The 19083-nt window shown below is 43.8% G+C and overlaps 1 long non-coding RNA gene across 1 annotated transcript; it reads left to right on the top strand.

Annotated features, from left to right (window-relative positions):
• The first annotated feature begins 4975 nt into the window (after positions 1-4975).
• LOC309521296 lies at positions 4976-16276 on the top strand. The gene is made up of 2 exons (XR_014214610.1): positions 4976-6038; positions 7236-16276. It is a non-coding gene; the product is annotated as an uncharacterized lncRNA (long non-coding RNA).
• The last annotated feature ends 2807 nt before the right edge of the window (positions 16277-19083 follow it).

The following is a 19083-nucleotide window of genomic DNA, read 5'->3' on the forward strand; positions in this document are numbered from 1 at the left end:
CAAGAGCGGACAGCCCTCCATTACCTCCCTGACGACACTCTCACAAGGATGTCTCAGTGGGAAGTGCCTCATTTGGACACTCTGCCTCTCTGCTAATGATGGCCCAGAGTCTCACCTCTCCACATGTGTCCTCCTGGCTTATGGGGAGAGGAAGCAGATGTCAGATCCCAAGCTGTTCCTCTCCCTCATACCCGCCCCAGGAGGCATTTCCTGCAAGCACAGGCCCATGGCTCAAATAAGCATTGGCTAATTTATATGAAGATAGACACATTTAGTTTTATGGCCATTTAGTTTTATTTTAATGAAAGAAAAACTCAGCAGTGGCTCTTGCTCCCAATACTTACTCTGAGCTTTTTCTCTACTCTTAATTTCTTGTATGAATCACTTTCCATAAAACTTAACAGTAAAAGCCACTATTCTAGAAGCATATATAGAAAAGCAATTTGTAATCCAGAAATTGGGATAAAAATATCCCCACTATGGGGTGTGCCAACAGGGTAGGGCTTGATGGGCCAAGCTAGTCCACACTATATGTTTAAAGCAGTGTCATACCACTTTTTAAAAAGCATGCTTCCCCCCCCCAAATAATCCTGGGTAGTGCAGTTTGTTCAGGGTGCTGAGAGTTGTTAAAGGTAAAGGGACCCCTGACCATTAGGTCCAGTCGGAACTGACTCTGGGGTTGAGGTGCTCATCTCACTTTACTGGCTGAGGGAGCTGGCGTACATCTTCTGGGTCATGTGGCCAGCATGACTAAGGCGCTTCTGGCAAACCAGAGCAGCGCACGGAAACACCGTTTACCTTCCTGCTGGAGTGGTACCTATTTATCTACTTGCACTTTGACGTGCTTTTGAACTGCTAGGTTGGCTGGAGCTGGGACAGAGCAACGGGAGCTCACCCCGTCGCTGAGAGTTGTTAGGAGGTCCCTAATTTGCTCACAGATCTACAATCTCCAGAGTGTTTTAACATTCAATCTCTTTCCCAGGGAACTCTGGGAATTGTAGCTCTGCTCATAGAACTATGTACACTGCCTTGAACTCCCTGGGAGCAAGATCAGGATTAAGGTGGAATTAATAGTGATAATAATTGTTGCATAAATTGATGCTGAGATTACAAGGCTCACAGCTACTCTGGAGGTGGTCAGTGTGGTGTAGTGGTTAAGAGTGCTGGACTAGGACCCATGTGACTAGGGTTCAAATCCCTCCTCAGCCATGAAGTTCCCTGGGTGACCTTGTCTCAGGCATAGTCTCTGACTCTAATCTACTTCACAAGGTTTTTGTGAGGGGAGAGCACTATGTATGCCACTTTCAGCGTTATGGAGGGAAGGTGGGGTTATAAATGTAATGAATTGAACAAAAATACCCCTTCAACCACAGACGGGCAACCTGCAGCCTGGAGCACCTCATGTGACCAGCTGCTTGCTTTGATTTGGCCCAGAGAGGAAAAGAGGAAATAAATCAATAGTAGCTGAAGAGGAGAGAGGATGGGTGTTTGTGTGAATGGGCATGTCTGCATGAGAGAGATAATATGAAAGGGTGCTGGATGAAGGGGTGATGAATGAAGGGCCGCACGAGAGAGAAAAGGGGTGTCTCACTCGCTTTTTGCTTTACCCCCCACCCATCATCACCCTCTGCCTCTTTCTCCAAAGGGAGTGTGGCCTTGAATCCCCAAAAGGCTGGCCACCACTGCCTTAAACATGACTACCTGCAAGATTGAAAATATGAATATTCTTCCTCCTCAAAGTAAAGATCTGTTGGTAAACTTGGATTGCCTGTGTCATCTAACAAAACAGGCTCTCTTCCTGTCCCTGGGCAGGCATCTGACTCACAGCCACAAGAGCAAGTTTACCTCCTGAGGAAGAGAAGGAACCATTTTAGGCACAGTGACTCATCTTTCAAGCACTTCGCTGCTGGAAGTGCCTTCCTCTTCCTCCTTTGGCATGAGATTGAGAAGTGTCCTTTTTTTCCACCTCTTGCATTGACCTCTTTGTCACGCCTGTTGACAACCAGAGTCCCTCAGCCTTGGGCTGCTGCCTTCTTGAAACAGCAATGCAATCCAACCACTAGATGTCACCCTCCTTAGTCCCTTTGCAAACAGCCTGTGCAGGCAGCATTACTGAAAAGTATGCCTGCATTTTGAGCCCTGCCTCCATAGTCTGCGTGGTAGAAAAGGGTTTTATTTTATTTTTCTTCCTTTATGTTGTCCTTGGTTATTTATCCTCAGCCCGTTTGCTATCAATCTCTTCTAATTTTTATTTTTACTTTTTTATTTTTTGCATTTGTTAGTGGGAGATTAAGCTGAGGGGCTAGAGAGTGGGTTCTTGCTGCTGGTTTTCTCTCTTTTCCAAGGCTGTCATTGCCCACAACCAGGATGGTGGTTTGCCACGCCACAAAGAATTCTGAACATGCCTCCAGTCCCTTTGCAACACATACAGCCAGAAGGGAGAGGGCTATTCTGGAGCTCATGGGTGCACATGGGATTACAAAGGTCTTATCTGATACTCAAAGGGTCCTGGAGCCTTGATGAAATTAGCCTTGAAAGATGGCCAGACTTACTTGCAGTGCAGGAGGCAATTTTTGTGGAGGTGGGGTGGAGTTCCAGTGCTGCAATATGATTGCAGTGAAAGGGCAATTTGCAGCGGTGTCAAAGCTGTGATAAGAGAAAATCTTTTTTTCAAGTCTTGTTGTTGGTCAGAGGACAGGACAATGAGTGCATGTTTGTGTGGCTGTGCTGCAAGCATGTGTGTGTTTGTGGTGTGTGTGCCCACAACATTTCCCCTCCCATTTGCAAAGATGTGGCATCCCTGGATTGAAGCAATACCCATGTATGTTTATAAAAGCTAGCATGTGGCATATTCAGGACAAGCAAACTGCTTGCGGCATCAGCTTTCGCAGACAACCAATGTGCCATCATAAAGGCGTCACAAAGCTCCTTTGGTGAAAGAGATGAGCTCGGCTCCCCACCTGGAAACTCTGCATGAAGAGGCCTTTCTAGAAGTGAAAAAAAGGCAAGAAGTTGCATAACTTCCTGCTATGCGCAGATCCCCCTGGCAGCCAGCACCATGACACACTATCGCCAAGAATAAAATGAGGGGAGGAAAGTACATTTATTGGCCTTGCAACAGAGTGCTGGCCAATCCTGGCAGCAGCTGGTTGGCATGGCAACATGCACATCCAATCCAAAGAGGAGTGAGTCAGGGGGAAAAAACACGAAAAGAGAACAAAAGAGTGGCATCCGCCCCCCTCCCAGCTCTGCTCTGGGAAAATTCCACTGAGCTCTGGAGGAAGAAAGTGGTGGAGGTGGGGAGGCCGTGTCATTCTCCATGCCCTTCCAAAGGGAGCTTTGTGCTGACTGCAATAAGGAAGAAGCAGGATGGGGCCAAGAGAAGCTCCAAATAAGGTTGCATAACTTGATGCAACTGCTCTGTTGAAGGCAGGCAGCCATTCAGCTTGGGCCTTGTAAAACCAACACCCCCATTCTGGCTCAGAGAACAGAAACAACAACAACAACACTCTTGTCAGGTTTTGGTTTTCAGTTAGAGCAGCCTGAAACAATGCTCCCCGCCCTCCACAAAAAATGTTGCTACAAGCATTTGCAGTTGCCACCATTTTGGAAACATAGAAACAAATAAAGTTGCCTTGTCCTGAGTCAGACCATTGGTCCATCTAAAGCAGTACTGTCTACCCTGACTGGCAAAGGCTCTCCAGGTTTCAGGCAGGAATTTCATAAATCCATGAAATAAATCAATAAAAGGTTACTTAACTAAGTTTAGGTTTATTAACATTTTTAAATTTTTAATTTTTAATTTTTTTTATTAGTCTCATTTCCAAATATTTGATTCAGGAAAATATTGTTCCTTTTTAATACAGTATAATTGTTCCTTTTTAATATACTTGCTCCAATTGATAGCATAGGTAACTGTGTAAAGTTTACTCAGTTACAGAAGTATCCATAGCAAAGGGCAATTGTTGTTAGGTTAGAAATCCCGGGTCTTAGGAAGAGTTGCAGCACGAAATCCAGGTCCCTCCAGCTCTGTATTCAAAAGACTCAAGCTAAAGATCCCACATGTTACTTTTGAGATGTGTTATTGTTATAGCTCAATTGGGGTATGAAACTGGCATAAGGCACAACTTGAATCAGGAAGGACAACAGTGGGGCCCTTCGTGAAGACAAGTTGAGGCACATCCAAGTGTTTCAATATTTTCTGTCCTTACCAGAAGCAAAGGCTGGGCCCAAGTTCACGAGTCTTTGGGTCATGTTGAGAGTACCCCCTCACACACATTCATTTTATTTTTATTCAAAATTACAAACCACTACTCTCCTGAGTTATTAAGGAACTTCGCTGAGTATGCAGAAACCATTGTCCATTTTTGTGTCGGCCTCTTTTGTTTCCAAACTGACAGGCACTGAATCATGTGTTTGGTATCAGAAGGCACAACTGTAGTTTCTTTCCTTATAAAATAATAGAAGTTGTTAAAAACAAACAAACCAGAACACACCATATTAGTTGTTTTGGTTTTTAAACCTAGCAGAGAACTTCCAGCCTAAAGATTTAAAAAAAACTACTAAGGTGGCAGATGACACAGCCCTTTTGTTTCATTTGCTGCTGCAATGCAGTAAAAATGATCCAACAAGCCTACAGTAAAAACGGAAAACCCTTCCATGAAGGCAAGTAAAAAAAGTATTGAGTATTTTATACAAAAAGCCTCAGAGTTAGGCCTCAGAGCCCACTTTGCAGGCAGAGGGTCCAGGCTCAATCCCTGGCCCTTTCCAGTTAAAAGGATCAGCTCTGCCTAAAACCCTGGAGAACTGATACCAGTCAAGAGGAGCACAGAGCTAGATGGACTATACCTTGACCTGGTGGAAGGCAGCTCTCATGTTTTATTTGATCCTTCTTACTCAAGAGGCAGTATAGGGCAATGGTTAGTGTGTTGAAACAGGAGAGGCCCAGATTCAAATCTCCACTCAGTTTAACAACAGTGCCTTATATTGCTAGTTCTGCCCTCTTCCTTATGTGTTTGGGTGTTGATCTTAAAACTTGTTTTGGTGACTGCATATTGCATGTACCTGGATATTAATGTGGTTACTACCTTTTGTCTAAGGAGTTCAATATGCCAGCTAGGTGTGGTATCCCCATCATCTGTTTTTTACTTAAAACTACCTCTCATGGTTGTTGTAGATCGAAAGGTGACTGGTCACCTACAGAGTTTCATAGCTGAGTGCAGATTTTGAACCCAGCCTAGCCCAACGCTCTAACCACTATTTCACATTGCCTCTGTTCTTCTCATTGAGGTAGTCAATGTGTATATTGCACAGGATGGGTGATGGAATATTTTCCCGTTGATGTGGGATTTTGTAGGACCAGAGGGAGATGTCAGGTTCAAAACTACCCTGAGGTAGTTTAGACAGAGAAAGGATAAAGCTGAGGAAGTGGGATATAAACGAATAAGAAATGCACCCCACTAACTAGTGTTCCTGACTGAATGATAATCCCTTTCTTTCCTTAACAAACAAATTCCCCAATCTCAGTGTCACTTTTGCAAGTTTGGAAAACCAAAAAAGGGAGAAGACGGGAGGGGGAGGGGGAAGAAGGGCGCCTCAGCCTCGCACACGCGCAGTGAGTCACTGCGGCACACAGCAGACGTCACGTAGACCGCCTGAAACCGGTTTGAACCAGATCGAGCCGGCCTGCTAAACTCCCCCTCCCATCGACAGTAAGAGCGGAGGTTGCTGCGACACAGCCGGACGGTGTTTTTCCACCGCCTCGTTGCCTCACGTTTGGTATCACTCCGCGCTGCGTGTGTCCCGGCCCCACCCCCACCCCTCTGAATTCGCCTCAGCGAAGCTGAATGTCAACACGGCGGCCATTTTGAGGGCGTGATAACGTTGCTCGTCGTTATTTTTCGTTTGTTTTCTTGCTCCTCGTCGACACTGATACTGAATCCTCATTACAGCAATATGGAGCCGAAACAACCATGTCGGCTCTTCCCTGGTTTGATGCCCTCAGCCCACCTTTTACACCCTCCTCTTAGTGAACTGAGGTTTAAAATCATTCTATAAATCTGTAACAGCAGCTGAGAGATAAAACCTGTTGGTGTGGCCACACGCATTAAGCACGTTTATTAGGAGCAAAGCAAGGTGTATGCGGTTCTTCCCTTTCTATGTCTTTGTTTTGACTTTTATAATCTCACCTCCAAGCCTATTTTGTCCTCACAACAACCCTGTGAGGTAGGTGAGGCTGAGAGTGACTGGCGCCAAGGATCACACACACACACAGAGCTTCATGGCCAAAGCATGTATATGAACCCTGGTCTCCCAGGACTTGGCTGATGACACTCTATAACCACACCACGCTGACTTTTAAATTTACATTAAAAAGAGAAAAATGCTTCTCCCCCTCTCCATTTTCCTCACAGCAACCCTGTGAGGTAGATTAAAACTTGACATTATGGACTTCCTCATGGCCAAATGCAGATTTGAACCAGGTCTCCCTGACACTCTAACCACTGCACAACAAAGCCTCTCCATTTTAGGCACATTTATGTTCAGATCGGCCCTTAGCCCAATCCAACAGGCTCTTCCATTGTCCTTATTTGCCATGGGCCTCTGCCCCATAGAAGGCAGTTGCACTTACTGCTGAGTAAACACACTTAGGATTCATGAGGCGTCAAATGCCAAGAGGAGGAGACTTTTAAAGTCTGCCCTCCATATGTTGTGCATACAATGGAAAATTCTCTGGTGGTGGAGGCCTGTATATGTGGGCATCCTGCCTTTCCTGTTGTTCCTGTATCTCTAATACTCATTTATTATATACATTTTAAAAATCTCATTACATCTTTGTGTTAGGCACTTTAGTGATGCAGTGGTTGTGATCACCAGGTCTCTCAGGGAGACCTGGGTTCAAATCACCACTCCACAAAACCGACACTGCCTCTTGGCCCAGCTCCACAGGGTTGTTTTGGGTCTTGAAACATGGATGTGGCCATGCAGCCTGGCTTGTGCTCTTGAAACAAAGGCTAGATAGACAAAACCCAGCAAAGCTAGGTTGTGAAAACTAATTCAAAAAGGTTAATATAGTCTTGCAAACTTGTTGCAGAGAGGAAGTCAGTTTGACATTTTGTAGCTAGGTTAGGGATGAATGCAGAAAGGCAATGGGACTGCTTCTCACTCCAGTATACAATTACGGTACATACATGGTAACAGACCAACTTGGGCAACCCTAGTTTCTTAATTTACAGAATCACCTGGGTTGAGCTGGCACTGACAGGAAGGCCACCTTAACAAAAGGATGAAGAAAGGAGCAGTAAGAAGTGTAATTAATTATTTCTGTAAAGTATTAATTTTGCAAGGAAATGCTAATTTAACACCACAGCTTTTCAGAGAACACACATTTAAAAGGAGCACATTATATCCATTCTGTTTAATGGTGCCAGGAACTATGTTTTGTGCTTATTATGACTGTTGGCCAGCGGAAGGAGCAGCCAACACAAGTGAGTGAGACTGTCCCTGGCTATAAATACAGGTCTCCGCCCCTCTCTTGTCAGAGGTGTAGGGAGCGCCAGGCAGATAGGACTTATTCTGGTGATTGGGAGAAGAGAAAATGGGTTTAAAAAGGAAAATAATAACATAGATGAGTTGCTTTTTAAACTATAACTAATATTTTTCATAGTAAAATGAGAATTTTATGCTACTAAAATATTAACTATAGTTTATATTTTTTATTAAAAAGATTGGAGTTAATAAGGCATCTGATCCTAAAAATCATTAGGACAGGCAATAATTTAATTAAAAAGAGAATGGAAAGCAAAGAGAAGACTGAAGAAGGAACTAAACCTCTAAAAAATAAGGGAAATTGTTAATTGTTGGCAGATTATGGGCTTTTAAAAGTCCCAAAAGAAAAGGCAGGTAAACAAAACTTAACTGAAAACTAAGAAAAATATAAAGATGAAGATTTTAAAGAAAATCAAGAAAAAGAAAATATTTGAAGATAGAAATAAAAGAAGATAGAGGGGGGAGCTATATTTACATTTCAAACTAAATGAGGACTAGTTTTGAATGTAAAAGTAGATGGCTCTGAAGTCTGCTTCAAGCAGAGTGCAAAATGAAGAGAAGATGGCAGGCTTTTGTTTTAAAAGGCAACTAGAGAGGCCTTTCCATCTAAAGAAAGGGTTAAGCTTTTGTTGCTGAAGGTAGAAAAACCAAGACTGGGAAGACTTGGAAGAGAGGAAGGAGCCATAGAAGATAGAAGGGTAGAAGGCAACTTAGAAGAGGATCCAGGAAGAGAGAAAAGGGAGGGAAGGAAAAGGAGCAAAATCTGTAAGAACTGTGTCTGAAAAGGATAGCAAAGAGGAAGGAGGAGATGAAAAGGACAGAGATTTGTAATTGTTTGCAGCCATTTTGTGGCGGCTTCTCCTCAAGGACTTTGTGAAAGATGTTCTTTTTCAAAGGGATGCAGTGGGAAGGATTTCCTTAAAATATAAGGTGTCGAAGGACTAAAATAAGTATCTGGTACACCAGCCTTAAAATGGGTTGGCATCTGGCACCTAATTCTGAAGTTAGGAAGAGTCATTCCAGCAGCCAGTGCAAATTGGTGAAGCTAGAAAAGATACCGAAAGCATTGAGAAAAAAAGCAAGAAAACTCCTGAGGGAAGAGCCTTACTTAGCTTTAGATCAAGAATGAAGGAGCAAATATGCGGTGAAGACGGTGAACTTCTCGGTAGTTGGTAACCTAATGGGAAGGCTCTGTAATCTTAGTTTTCCTTGTCAAGGGCTGTTTTGTGGGGTGCGGGGAGCAGGGGTGTTGGTGTTGTAGGTTTCTCTCTTTGCAGGCATAATTGCGCCCGTTGTCTGTTGCCGAGAAGCTATTGCTGAGAAGCTAACAGGCAGTCTGCACGTGCTTCGTTTCCGTCCCACCGGTTCCTGAGGTTAGCGTTTTTTCCATCCAGCCCTGAGAATGGTTAGCTAGCATCTGCAACCCTCCCCAGAATGAGCGAGTCGAGAACCTGGTGGACAGACAGAACACTGCAGGTAGCAGCAGCAAAAGCACCCACAGAAAAAGGGGTGAGAGAAACCTGCCTGTTGGACTCCTGTTGCGGGCCTCCCGTCGAGGGAGGAGGGTAGGCACCCAAATCTTGTTTAGTTTTTGTCCCTTCAGGTGTGTTTGTGAATGTAGATCTAGAGGATTCCCAATGTTCCAGTATTGATAATTAACTTAAAGCAAAAAAAGGAAGGAAGCCTGTTGAGAATGATTCCAGTGTGGGGAAAAAACAGGAGCCTTTTTGAGGAACATCCTGCTGATGGCAGCGCTTAGAAAAAGAGGTGGCCACCTCTTGGCACCTGGGAAGGAGCAGCAGCCACTGGAGAGGAGCTTTTGCTTAGAGCAATGTCCAGTCGAGGATCCTGCCGGGGTCAAATTGCATGTTTTCTCTTTGGAAAGTGCTAAGTATACAACCTTCTTGACAATCAATCATGCTAGCCTTGATGGGGGGAGTGGGGAATGCACTGGGGAGAGGGATAAACACCCGCTTCATTCTAGCCTCTTTGCAGGTACTGTAGCGTCCCCAGGTGGCTTGGTTTAGAACTGTAGTCCTGCAGTATTGTGGCAAGGTCACCACCCCAGAGGCTGGAGCTCTCTTTGCCTAGGAAGAAAGGACAGTGCTTAAAGTTGGCGTTTGTGCTGCAGCCCTGGTCGTTCAGCCACTCCTTTCGGAAGAGCTGGGAACTTGAAAGCTAAGTTTTCCTTAGGGGGCTAAAAAGCAGAGAATTCTTCAGCGTCAGTGTTTCATGTGGAAGGGGCTGTCTGGTTGGACGGGGGCGGGGCGGGTTTTAGGGAGGGCATGGGGGATGATAACTTGTTCTCGGATTCTTTTCCCAGGATAATCGTAACGTTAGGCCTGGAAAAAAAAAAGATTATTAAGCTTCTAGACCGGCAAGTACTTCTTGAAATATTCAGAAAAGACTTTCCTTCCAAGTAACGGCCAATACTCATGGAAAGGTCTCTGTGAATCCCTTGGGTCCAAAATGAACAGAGCTGCTTCTCTTGCATTCCCTCTAAAGGGCAGGAGAAGAAAACAACTTGCAGATACGGAGGGTCTTTGCGGGGGAGACCTGCTTAGCTAAGAGTTGGCAGGGGTGGGGTTGAACTCTTCATGCCTTTAGTGGTTTGTGGTTTTCTTTTGGCATTTTTTGCAGGTGCTTAATATGTCTTAATGCCACTGTAGAGGCTTCAGGGAGAAAGGAGGAGCTTAATGATCCTGGTGTGGGATTCCTTCTGATGGTAGCTTGTATAATTTTTCCAAGTAAGATTCTGCTTTTGATTGCTTTGTCTTGTGTATGAGTTCCAAGTCTAGGAATTATTTGCATTGATGAACATTCTTGCGTAATGAATTCTGTAACATACTGAAAACAATTCAACGTTAACAATGACAAGACTTAAACAGCTCATGTAAGCAGATTAATGATTAAGTCATACCATTAAAACGGAAAAAAGATTGTCTAATGCTCATAGTTCGATATGTGTCTTTGTCTTCTACGGGCAGTGGGGGGGCTTGGTAGGGAAACATTTCTTGTCTAGCCCTTTTTCAGATCCGTCTTCAGAATACTAGCCTCAAGGAGCCTGAGAAATGCAAGGCCTCATAAGCAGAGGGAGCAGCTTCTTGGTGGAGGATAAGTAAAGGCAGAACCATCCTATGCTATTACTCCTTTGATTGATGGAAAAAGTCCCAGATGTTAAACAAGTGAAAGTCCAGTGCCAACCAAGGGGGGAAAACCCACAAGGTCATAAGCAAGGAAGCAGGCAGATTTGAAGTGTGTGGATTGAGTGTGAAATGCCATGATGATATTCTGTGAAATTCCCAAAATCAATGCAATGAGGAGGAGGAGGAGTTGGCATTAAAGCAGTGAGAGAGATCCCATTTCTTCAGTGTGGGAGCAAAATTGAAAAAGAATCTTCAGGGGAGCGGCAAATAAGCTTCCTACCAAAGTGTGATGCCCATTATTTGATACGCAATATTGCTAAATCTTAATGGAATTGGAAGAGAGAATAATGCGATGTTGAAATATTCCTAAATCTAAATGGAAACGAAGAGAGAATAATGCAAAGCCACGCTAGTGTTGGATCAAACGTGTGTTGGAGAGGAGAGGAGGCGCCTTGTGCTGTTGTCCTTCTTTACCTCAGACAGGTGCTCAGCACTCCTAAGGAGAGGAAATGTGCTTCGTTCCATCGGGGAGCTGTATAAGCGAGCAGGCATCTGTTACAGATAAGTTTTACCTATTCTGCCAGAATTGCATGTCAGAAAGGTGGGTGGCTTCATCTTTCCAAGTTGTGGTAGGTGCCGGAGTCATTTGGATCAGCCCTACTGGCTGCTTGCTAACCACGCTTCTTGCTGGGTTGCCTATGGCCCCCAGTTGCCCTCAAAGGGGGAGCTACAGCTCTACTAATCTGATGATCATGCTTTCTGTTATTTCCTGGGTGTCTGGGCCTCGCCTTGCCCACTTGATAGGAGCAGACCACTATAGGTGGTGCATCCCTGCCCTTTAGAGGGTGTATTCAATGCCAGTCCAATCACAGAAGCATGCAGCAGAGAGCAAAGTAATGGTAGCATTCAAAGCACTTGTGCAAGACCTCCTAGAGGTGGCACATTAATACACTTGCAATAAAATGACCAAAGTACTCCAAGAATAGGAAGTTGTCGTCTTTGTTCTAAAATAAACCATGCTGCTGTTGATGTTGCTGTTGTTTGTGAATCGCTCTCGGGTTGTTTGGTGGGGGTAGGGGGGCATTCTTGTTGTTCTTTCAGACTCTTTCTCCGTGAACACCCCCGTCTTTATTGGACAAGCACAGAAATTGAACGGAAGACTGGTTCTCTAAATCAGGCAGGAAATCTTTGCAGCCTATTTTTCCTCCTTTCCCCATTCCACTGAGGCAGATGGTAGATCCAGGCACTTGGCATACAGAGGTCTTGTAACTAAGGAATGTGATCTGACCAAGGGAGGAGTTCTAAAATGCTTAAAAGTAGACCAGTGGGGGAAAACACTTAGCGGTTTGGGGTAAGTAAATGCCTAAGTTCACATCTTGCAGCTGAAGAAGCTGTGTTCTTCCCAGAACTTGAGCCTTGGCAATTTTACCAGGCAAAAATCCAGACACAGGAGGAGGACAGAATTAGTACAAGTGTGTACGTCTGTGTACTTTAAACCAAAGATTAACACTTGTTGGTCTTGCCTAGCATTGCCTATGTAGAAACTTGCATGCCCCTTTGATATGCTTGCCATCCATCTCCTGTAGTGCTAGCGCTGTCATCTCTTTCCAGTTAACAACATGCAGGGCTGGGCTGAGGGGGGTGATATGGGGGCAACTGTTTCAGTGTCTTGTTTCAGAGGCTTCATCTCATAATGCCTAGACCCTAACGCACCATTTGTGAAGCTGCTCAGGATGATGACTCTCTCCTGTTGCCACATTCTCTGTGCGCATGTGAAGGCCTTTGCAGTGAGTTGACTGACGCTCGTACACTTAACAGCTGTTCTGACTTGATCACCTTGGGGGTGGCGGGAGGGGCTCACATTGTCCCAGCTCTTCTTTTTTGCAGACTTCACAGAGAGAAGCGTGTCTGAAGCAGATCTGTTCAGTTGGCAAGTAATAAATGATGGCAGTGTGCTTGATCTGCTTGCGTAGAGAATATGAATCTGCCTCCTTTCCCTTGTGTGGAGTAGTGATTGTTGAAGGAGAAATAAATCGCTGAGTGACAAAATGCCTGTGGTTTGAAAGGAGCTCTTGAATCCGATGTCCAGTAAAAACCCTGCCGTGTAAACGCTCGTTGTATGACTGAGAGACACATGCATTTTGACTGTGCTGCTTTAGGTAACCTGCTGTTTTGTTCTTCTTTGGCTGCTGGGGGAGGGGGCGAGGGTACTGAAGCCTTTAAGTCTCTTCCAGATGCGTCTTCACATCTCACAGACACCAGAAATAAAACCCAACAAACCATCAAGAAGCGAACATCACATTTCACCAGTTAGTGGTCGTATTTTCTGTGCAATGCTTTTGTGTGGGTCTCTCCTTTTTCAGTTTCCTCACAGTTTTGAGCAACAGCACACAACACCCCAATAAAGCCAGCTCTCCTCGAGGAGCCACAGAAGTCATGGCAGTAAGAAACAGTTGTGGTCAAAGCACTTTTGTATGGGGTGAGTGGGAGGGGGCTGGTGACAAACCAGTGTCTCTAGATTGCTTTTCACAGACCAGTAGAAGGAACTGCCAGACACAAGAATTCACACTTCAATGGACAAAAGAACAGGTGAACCACATTTTCTCTCTTTTCACAGCAGGAATCATGAAGCCAGAATGTTAAGAGACTGGGAAGTTTTTAATGCATCTTCCCGTTCTGCCTCTAGGTTCAGCTTTATGCTGAAACCCTAATCACAATGGGAGTAAATAATGTATGTAAATTCCATCCTTAACGGATGCTTGAGGCAATGGTGGGTTGAGACCCGATAAGCTTTAACAGCCGAAAGGGATCCCCACTGAAAGAGGAGCTTCATGCTCCGAAGCCTCTCCAGACACCTTGTAATGCATAGTTGGAGTGGAGGCAGAACTAATGGCAAAGAATTGAAGAACCTCCTGAGAAAAAACTGGCTTGCCCAGTGTCATTGGCAGGATGGGGCCCTTTGTGATAACTCTGCAATGGGCTGGCAGAATTGCCACCAGACTAGAAGGTGTCTGTGGCCATGGTGGTGCTAACACTGAATCATGGCCATCTTTGAGTTTTTTAAGTCAGTGACTTGACAAGTGCTTTAAGAGGTTTTGTGGGGGGTGGGATTATGCCGCAACCCGCTTTTCTGCTAAGAATCTTCCAGGAACAGCTATTGCGCACATAACTCAGCCAACACAAAGCATTGACTCCATACTAAAGCTTGGATCCTCTCCAGTACTTCTGTTCTCAAGGTAATCCCTTAAAATACCAATTTCAAAACCAGAGCTAGCAATCGGCTTGTTTGGCCAGTAACTTCTCACTCCAAACTAACATCGCAGTTGAAGGAAGGTAACTACTGAAACCCTTGACGTTATCCGAGAGCAAAATACTGATGATATGACAGGCACAGACTCTGAACAAGTAAACATCTAAATGCTGTATGATAAAAGCAGTAACCAGCGGTTGTACGTGTTGTGATCGTGGGACATAATGGGTGGGTACCATGTGCTTGGCTAGGCAGCAGATTTCCAGTTGTGATCCACAGAGTGGCATTGGGGAGGGTGTTGCAACTCTTGTGCTAAGACTCTTTCAGGTCGCAATAAGGGAGTAGTCAGAAGCGGAAGCTTTATGAAGCAGATTCCTTCAAATCTCCAAATCTCTCTTAAGGTTTTTCTTTTCCTGAGAGAACAATCTTGTGTTTTCTCAGGTTTTGCTTTTCACCTTGCTGCATTACAAAAAAAAAAAAAAGCAAAAGACACTGGTGGTCGGCACTCCTGGTTTCCAGGATGGGGTTCAAGTCCCTGCGGTGTCCTTGCTTGCTTCCAATGCAACTCTTATATGCTTCATCTCTTTCTTTTCCTTCACTGCCTTAATTGCATTCCATCCTTTAAAGCCTAAATGTTGTATGATTTTACTGAGGTTTGATCAGTGATAACTAGGATTTGAAACCTAACAACTGATGCAGCTTGGCTTTTGCTGTGAAGCTGCTTCCCTAATTCCCTAATGTCTTGGTAGGCTGTATCATGTGGACCGTACTCAACCTAACTTTCCATCCACTGGTAAGATGAAGACTGATTCTGTTTAAGAAGATTCCACATGCATCTGGTCTATTTGAATTCCAGATGCTACTGGGAGCATCTGGTAGGGGGAGTGGCAAAGTTTCCTTAAATGGGAAATTTATGCAGAGATTGGTATGCAGTTCTAACCTGTGCTTTTCTTTAAGAAAAAGTGTCGGTACTCGCCATGAAGTTGTTATATGCCACAGTTTTAAACGGTACTTCTCTAGAAAAAGGAGGTGCCAGTACAGTATACCCTTGAGTACCCCCAGAAAAAAACACTGGTTCTAACAGTGCCTGAATAATAGTTTACTAGTCCCCCCACAATATTCTTGCAGAGAAACTGGTAACGTGGGCTAGAAAATGTTACTGTTAGGTGGTTTTGTAGCTGGGTTGACTGAGCATACCCAAAGTGTGCTCACCAAATGGTTCCTTGCTATCCTGGAAGAAAATGACAAGTAGGGTCTGCAGGGTTCTTTTGTGGGCTGATGTTCAACATCTTTATAAATGACTTGGATGAAGCAATATAGGGGATGCCTATCAAATTTGAATATGACACCAAAGTAGGGTAGCTAATATCTCAGAAGATAAGAGAAAATTGAATCCTGATTCATAACAGATTGAGCAACAGGACCAAAACTTAACATAAACAATTTCAACTGAAATAATTTCAGTAATTACAAAATTTTAGGGTTCTATAATTAGGCTGGAATACAGTATGGGATACAACTGGCTTGACAGGGAGTACACATGAAAAGGATCTGTGTCTTAATAGACCACATGCTTAACATGATTCAACAGTGTGATGTAGCTACAAAAAGCTAATGCAGTTCTTGACTGCACCAACAAACGTAGTGTCTAGATCAAGGGATTCTATTCTACCTTAGTCAGACCCTACCTGGAGTCTTGTGTCCAGTTCTGGATACCACAGTTTAAGATCAATATTGGCAAGCTGGAACATGTGCCCAGAAGGGTGACCAAGATGATCTTGAAACCAAACCTTATGGGAGTTGGGGATATTTAGCTTGCAGAGAGGATAAGGTGGCATAAGGTTATTGAGGAATAGCCATGAACATAGGCTTCCAGAGTAACTGCTAACTCATTTATCCTAACAGGCCAGCATGGGTGTTCCAGCTGCAAATGACAAATAAGATGAGTGGCCTTACAGCAGACAAAATGAATGCTAGAGTTGGAAGCGACCCTGAGGATCATCTAGTCCAACTCGCACCCCCCATGCAGGAATATGCAGCTGTCCCATACAGGGATCAAACTTTCAACCTTATCATTATTAGTACTATGCTCTAACCAACTGTGCTATGCAGACCTGTTAATGTCTTTGCATTGTTTGGTGTGGGAGGAAAATTTAGTGTCTTTGGTTGCTTTGGTTACAGTGGGCCAGATGGAAATTGGGGGTTGGTGTCCAAGTATCTGCTTCAGGCTGTCCTTTAGTTTTCACCACACATTTGAAATGTGCCTTGTGTGTACGTGCCTGTGACATAATGTGTTACCGCTTTGAAATAAAATTGGAATAAATTCTTAAAATCGTCTTGTCATTTTTGTGATGAAATGCATCACCTAGTGTTATACAACAAATTTTCCTTTTAATTAATTGATTCATGTGTTCTGTTCAGTCCTATGTTCTGTTTGGGACTCTGAATAGTTCCAGCTCCATATCCCCATGATTTAGAAGAGCCTTGGCCAGCATGGTTCCCTCTAGAAATTGTACTGTTTAGATTTCATGTTTTGGAGTGGGATAGAGTATTCACACGTTACCAACAAAAATGCTAATTGCACATCACCATCCCAAACCTCCCTACCTTCCTTTGCTGGGAAGAGTCCAACAGCCAGACCAAAAAGTCTTGAGATCAAACCCATAATCAACTCTTAATAAGTACAGAAAATGGGAAGGAGGCTAAGTAGCATAAACCCTTTTAGGCCATGGGTTCCTGAACTCTAGCTCATTCAGGTGCTCTGTGGCATGTTTGAAGTTGTGAGATTGAAGATGAGGGGGAGGGAGGGGAGAGCACATCCATCACTGTAAATGCATTAATTTTAAAATAGCTTTTATTTCATTTTGCTGTAGTAAGAGTTTGGCTTCTATGGCATTTGAACAGTAATGCAATAAAATAAGATTTAGAAGAAATAAAAGAGACAATGGAAATAGTTTAAAACCATGCAGATCTGGCACACCACAACTGCAACAGGCGAGCAAATACTGTATTTACATGGTTGGCCAAGACCCCCAGCAATTTTCAAGCAGTCTGTGAGGGAAAAGATTAGGAAGCACTGATTTAGGCCCACCAGATGTGAGGAGGGTGGGGCAACTGTTGGCCCCTACCCACACCTTTTATAGGCTGTTTGCCAACCATGCCCTATCTATTGCTTGTGAGTAGTCCTAAACCAAGTTAAATCTATCCCATAAATCTTTTGTATTTTAAATGTGTTTATTAATGCTTAGGTCAACATAACCATATAACCACCAAAGAACATCACAACATTTTAGTCATAACCTACAAAAATAGAATAAATGTCTTTTTCTGAGGTGGGAAACATTTAGGACATCTGAAAAATATTCAGGCAGTGCAAGCACATTCTGTGGGTTTTTGTGTGTGGTTTTTATAGTAATACATTTTTTTCTTTTGATTTTTTCTTTTTTTAATTTGTTAACTGCCATTCATCTGAAGATCACTGGGTGGTTCACAACATAAAAATATAACAGGAAAACACAAAATGCATACTAAAACAAAAATGGAAGCAAAACAAACCAATAACCCTGTTCTCAAAGCCATATTTAGAAGGCCATAGAATGTTGATCAGCCCAAGGCCTGGTGGAAGAGAAACATTTTCACCTGGTGCCTAACTTTTTGGTTTTTTGAAAAATAAGTCATTTGGACCCCATGAAGCAAGTGAGTAATAAAACTAAACCAATTAACTGGCATCAATTGCTTCCAACATTCTGGGATCCTGCTTCGGTTATTAGATACCAGCTGTCTGCATGCATGCTTAGCATCTGAGTAAGGAGTCAGTATCTGCAGTCCTGCTGGCAACCAGCCAACCCATCCACTGACCATATTTGGGCCAGTCCCCACAGCTACAACACTCAGTAGAACAGCGCAGGCAAGTCAGCAGCATCCAAGAGAGCACATGCGAATAAGCAAGATTATGCTGGGAATGCTTGCATGAACAGCCAGCTACCTGTCTGCCCACTTGCGTGCTGGCCTGTCCTTCCTTCATGCCCCAATTCCTGCCCCCCCCCATGCTGTCCAGAGGGGTCAGTCTTTTTTATTTATTTACTCGAGCAGCTTCAAGGTCTTCAATCTAACATGACTGTGATTATTTTATTGAATTTATATCCCACTTTCTCTATGGAGCTCTATGTGGCTTATATGGCTCTCCCCCTCATTTAATCCCAACAACCCTGTGAGGTAGTTTTAAGAAGTTAAACACAGATCTCCAGAGAAGGCTCTGCTGGTGCCTCTCTTGCAGAATTTTTGGCTCCCTCTCCCCCAGATTTACATAAAATACAGCGGTACCTTGGTTTCTGAACGTCTCCGTCGATGAATGTTTTGGAACCCGAACGCTGAAAACCCGGAAGTAAATGCTTCCATTTTCGAATGCGCCTCAAAAGTCGAATGGCTTCCGCTGCGTGTTTTTCCATTTTCTCATTTAAATTTGCTGACAGCCCTTTGCGCCTCGGTTTTCAAACATTTCGGAACTCGAAGTCTTCCGGAACAGAGATTACGTTCAAGAACCAAGGTACCACTGTATTTCGATTTTGGGGGAGTCTTGCAGCTCTGGAAACTGTTTTGGTGTTGCCATGGGTCTTGCTGTTATCTCCTGTTGCTCATTTTATTCTTGGATTTTTTTAGATTTCATGTTTATGCTCTCAATAATGCAGAACAATGCAAATGCTTGTTTTTTAAACACTTATTGTAAAATGGCAACAGAACTTGCATTACTGAACAGCATAAATTAAATATCGTAAATAAAAAAATGCAGTGTGATCCCATTACTCAGTTACCAGGGGTTAAGCCCCACTGAACTCAGTCGGTGGAACTTACCACAGCGGCTGTGTGCACACTGTACATTTAAAGCACACAACTTCCTTCAAAGTGTCCTAGGAGCTTTCATTTGCTGCTCACAGAGCTACATTTCCCAGCACCCTTAAGAAACTACAATTCCTAGTACTTTTTGGGTGAAGCTTGTGAATGAATATACTAGCCTTTTCCAACCTAGTGCGCTTCAGATATTTGGACTACAATTTTCTCCTGCCCCAACCAGCATGCTATGTTGATGCAAGCTGTAGTCCAAAAGATCTGGAGGAAGCTTTATTACACTGTAGTTGAGTA

Source organism: Podarcis vaucheri, assembly GCF_965113315.1.
Source record: "Podarcis vaucheri genome assembly, chromosome: 16".
NCBI classification, from domain to species: Eukaryota; Metazoa; Chordata; class Lepidosauria; order Squamata; family Lacertidae; genus Podarcis; species Podarcis vaucheri.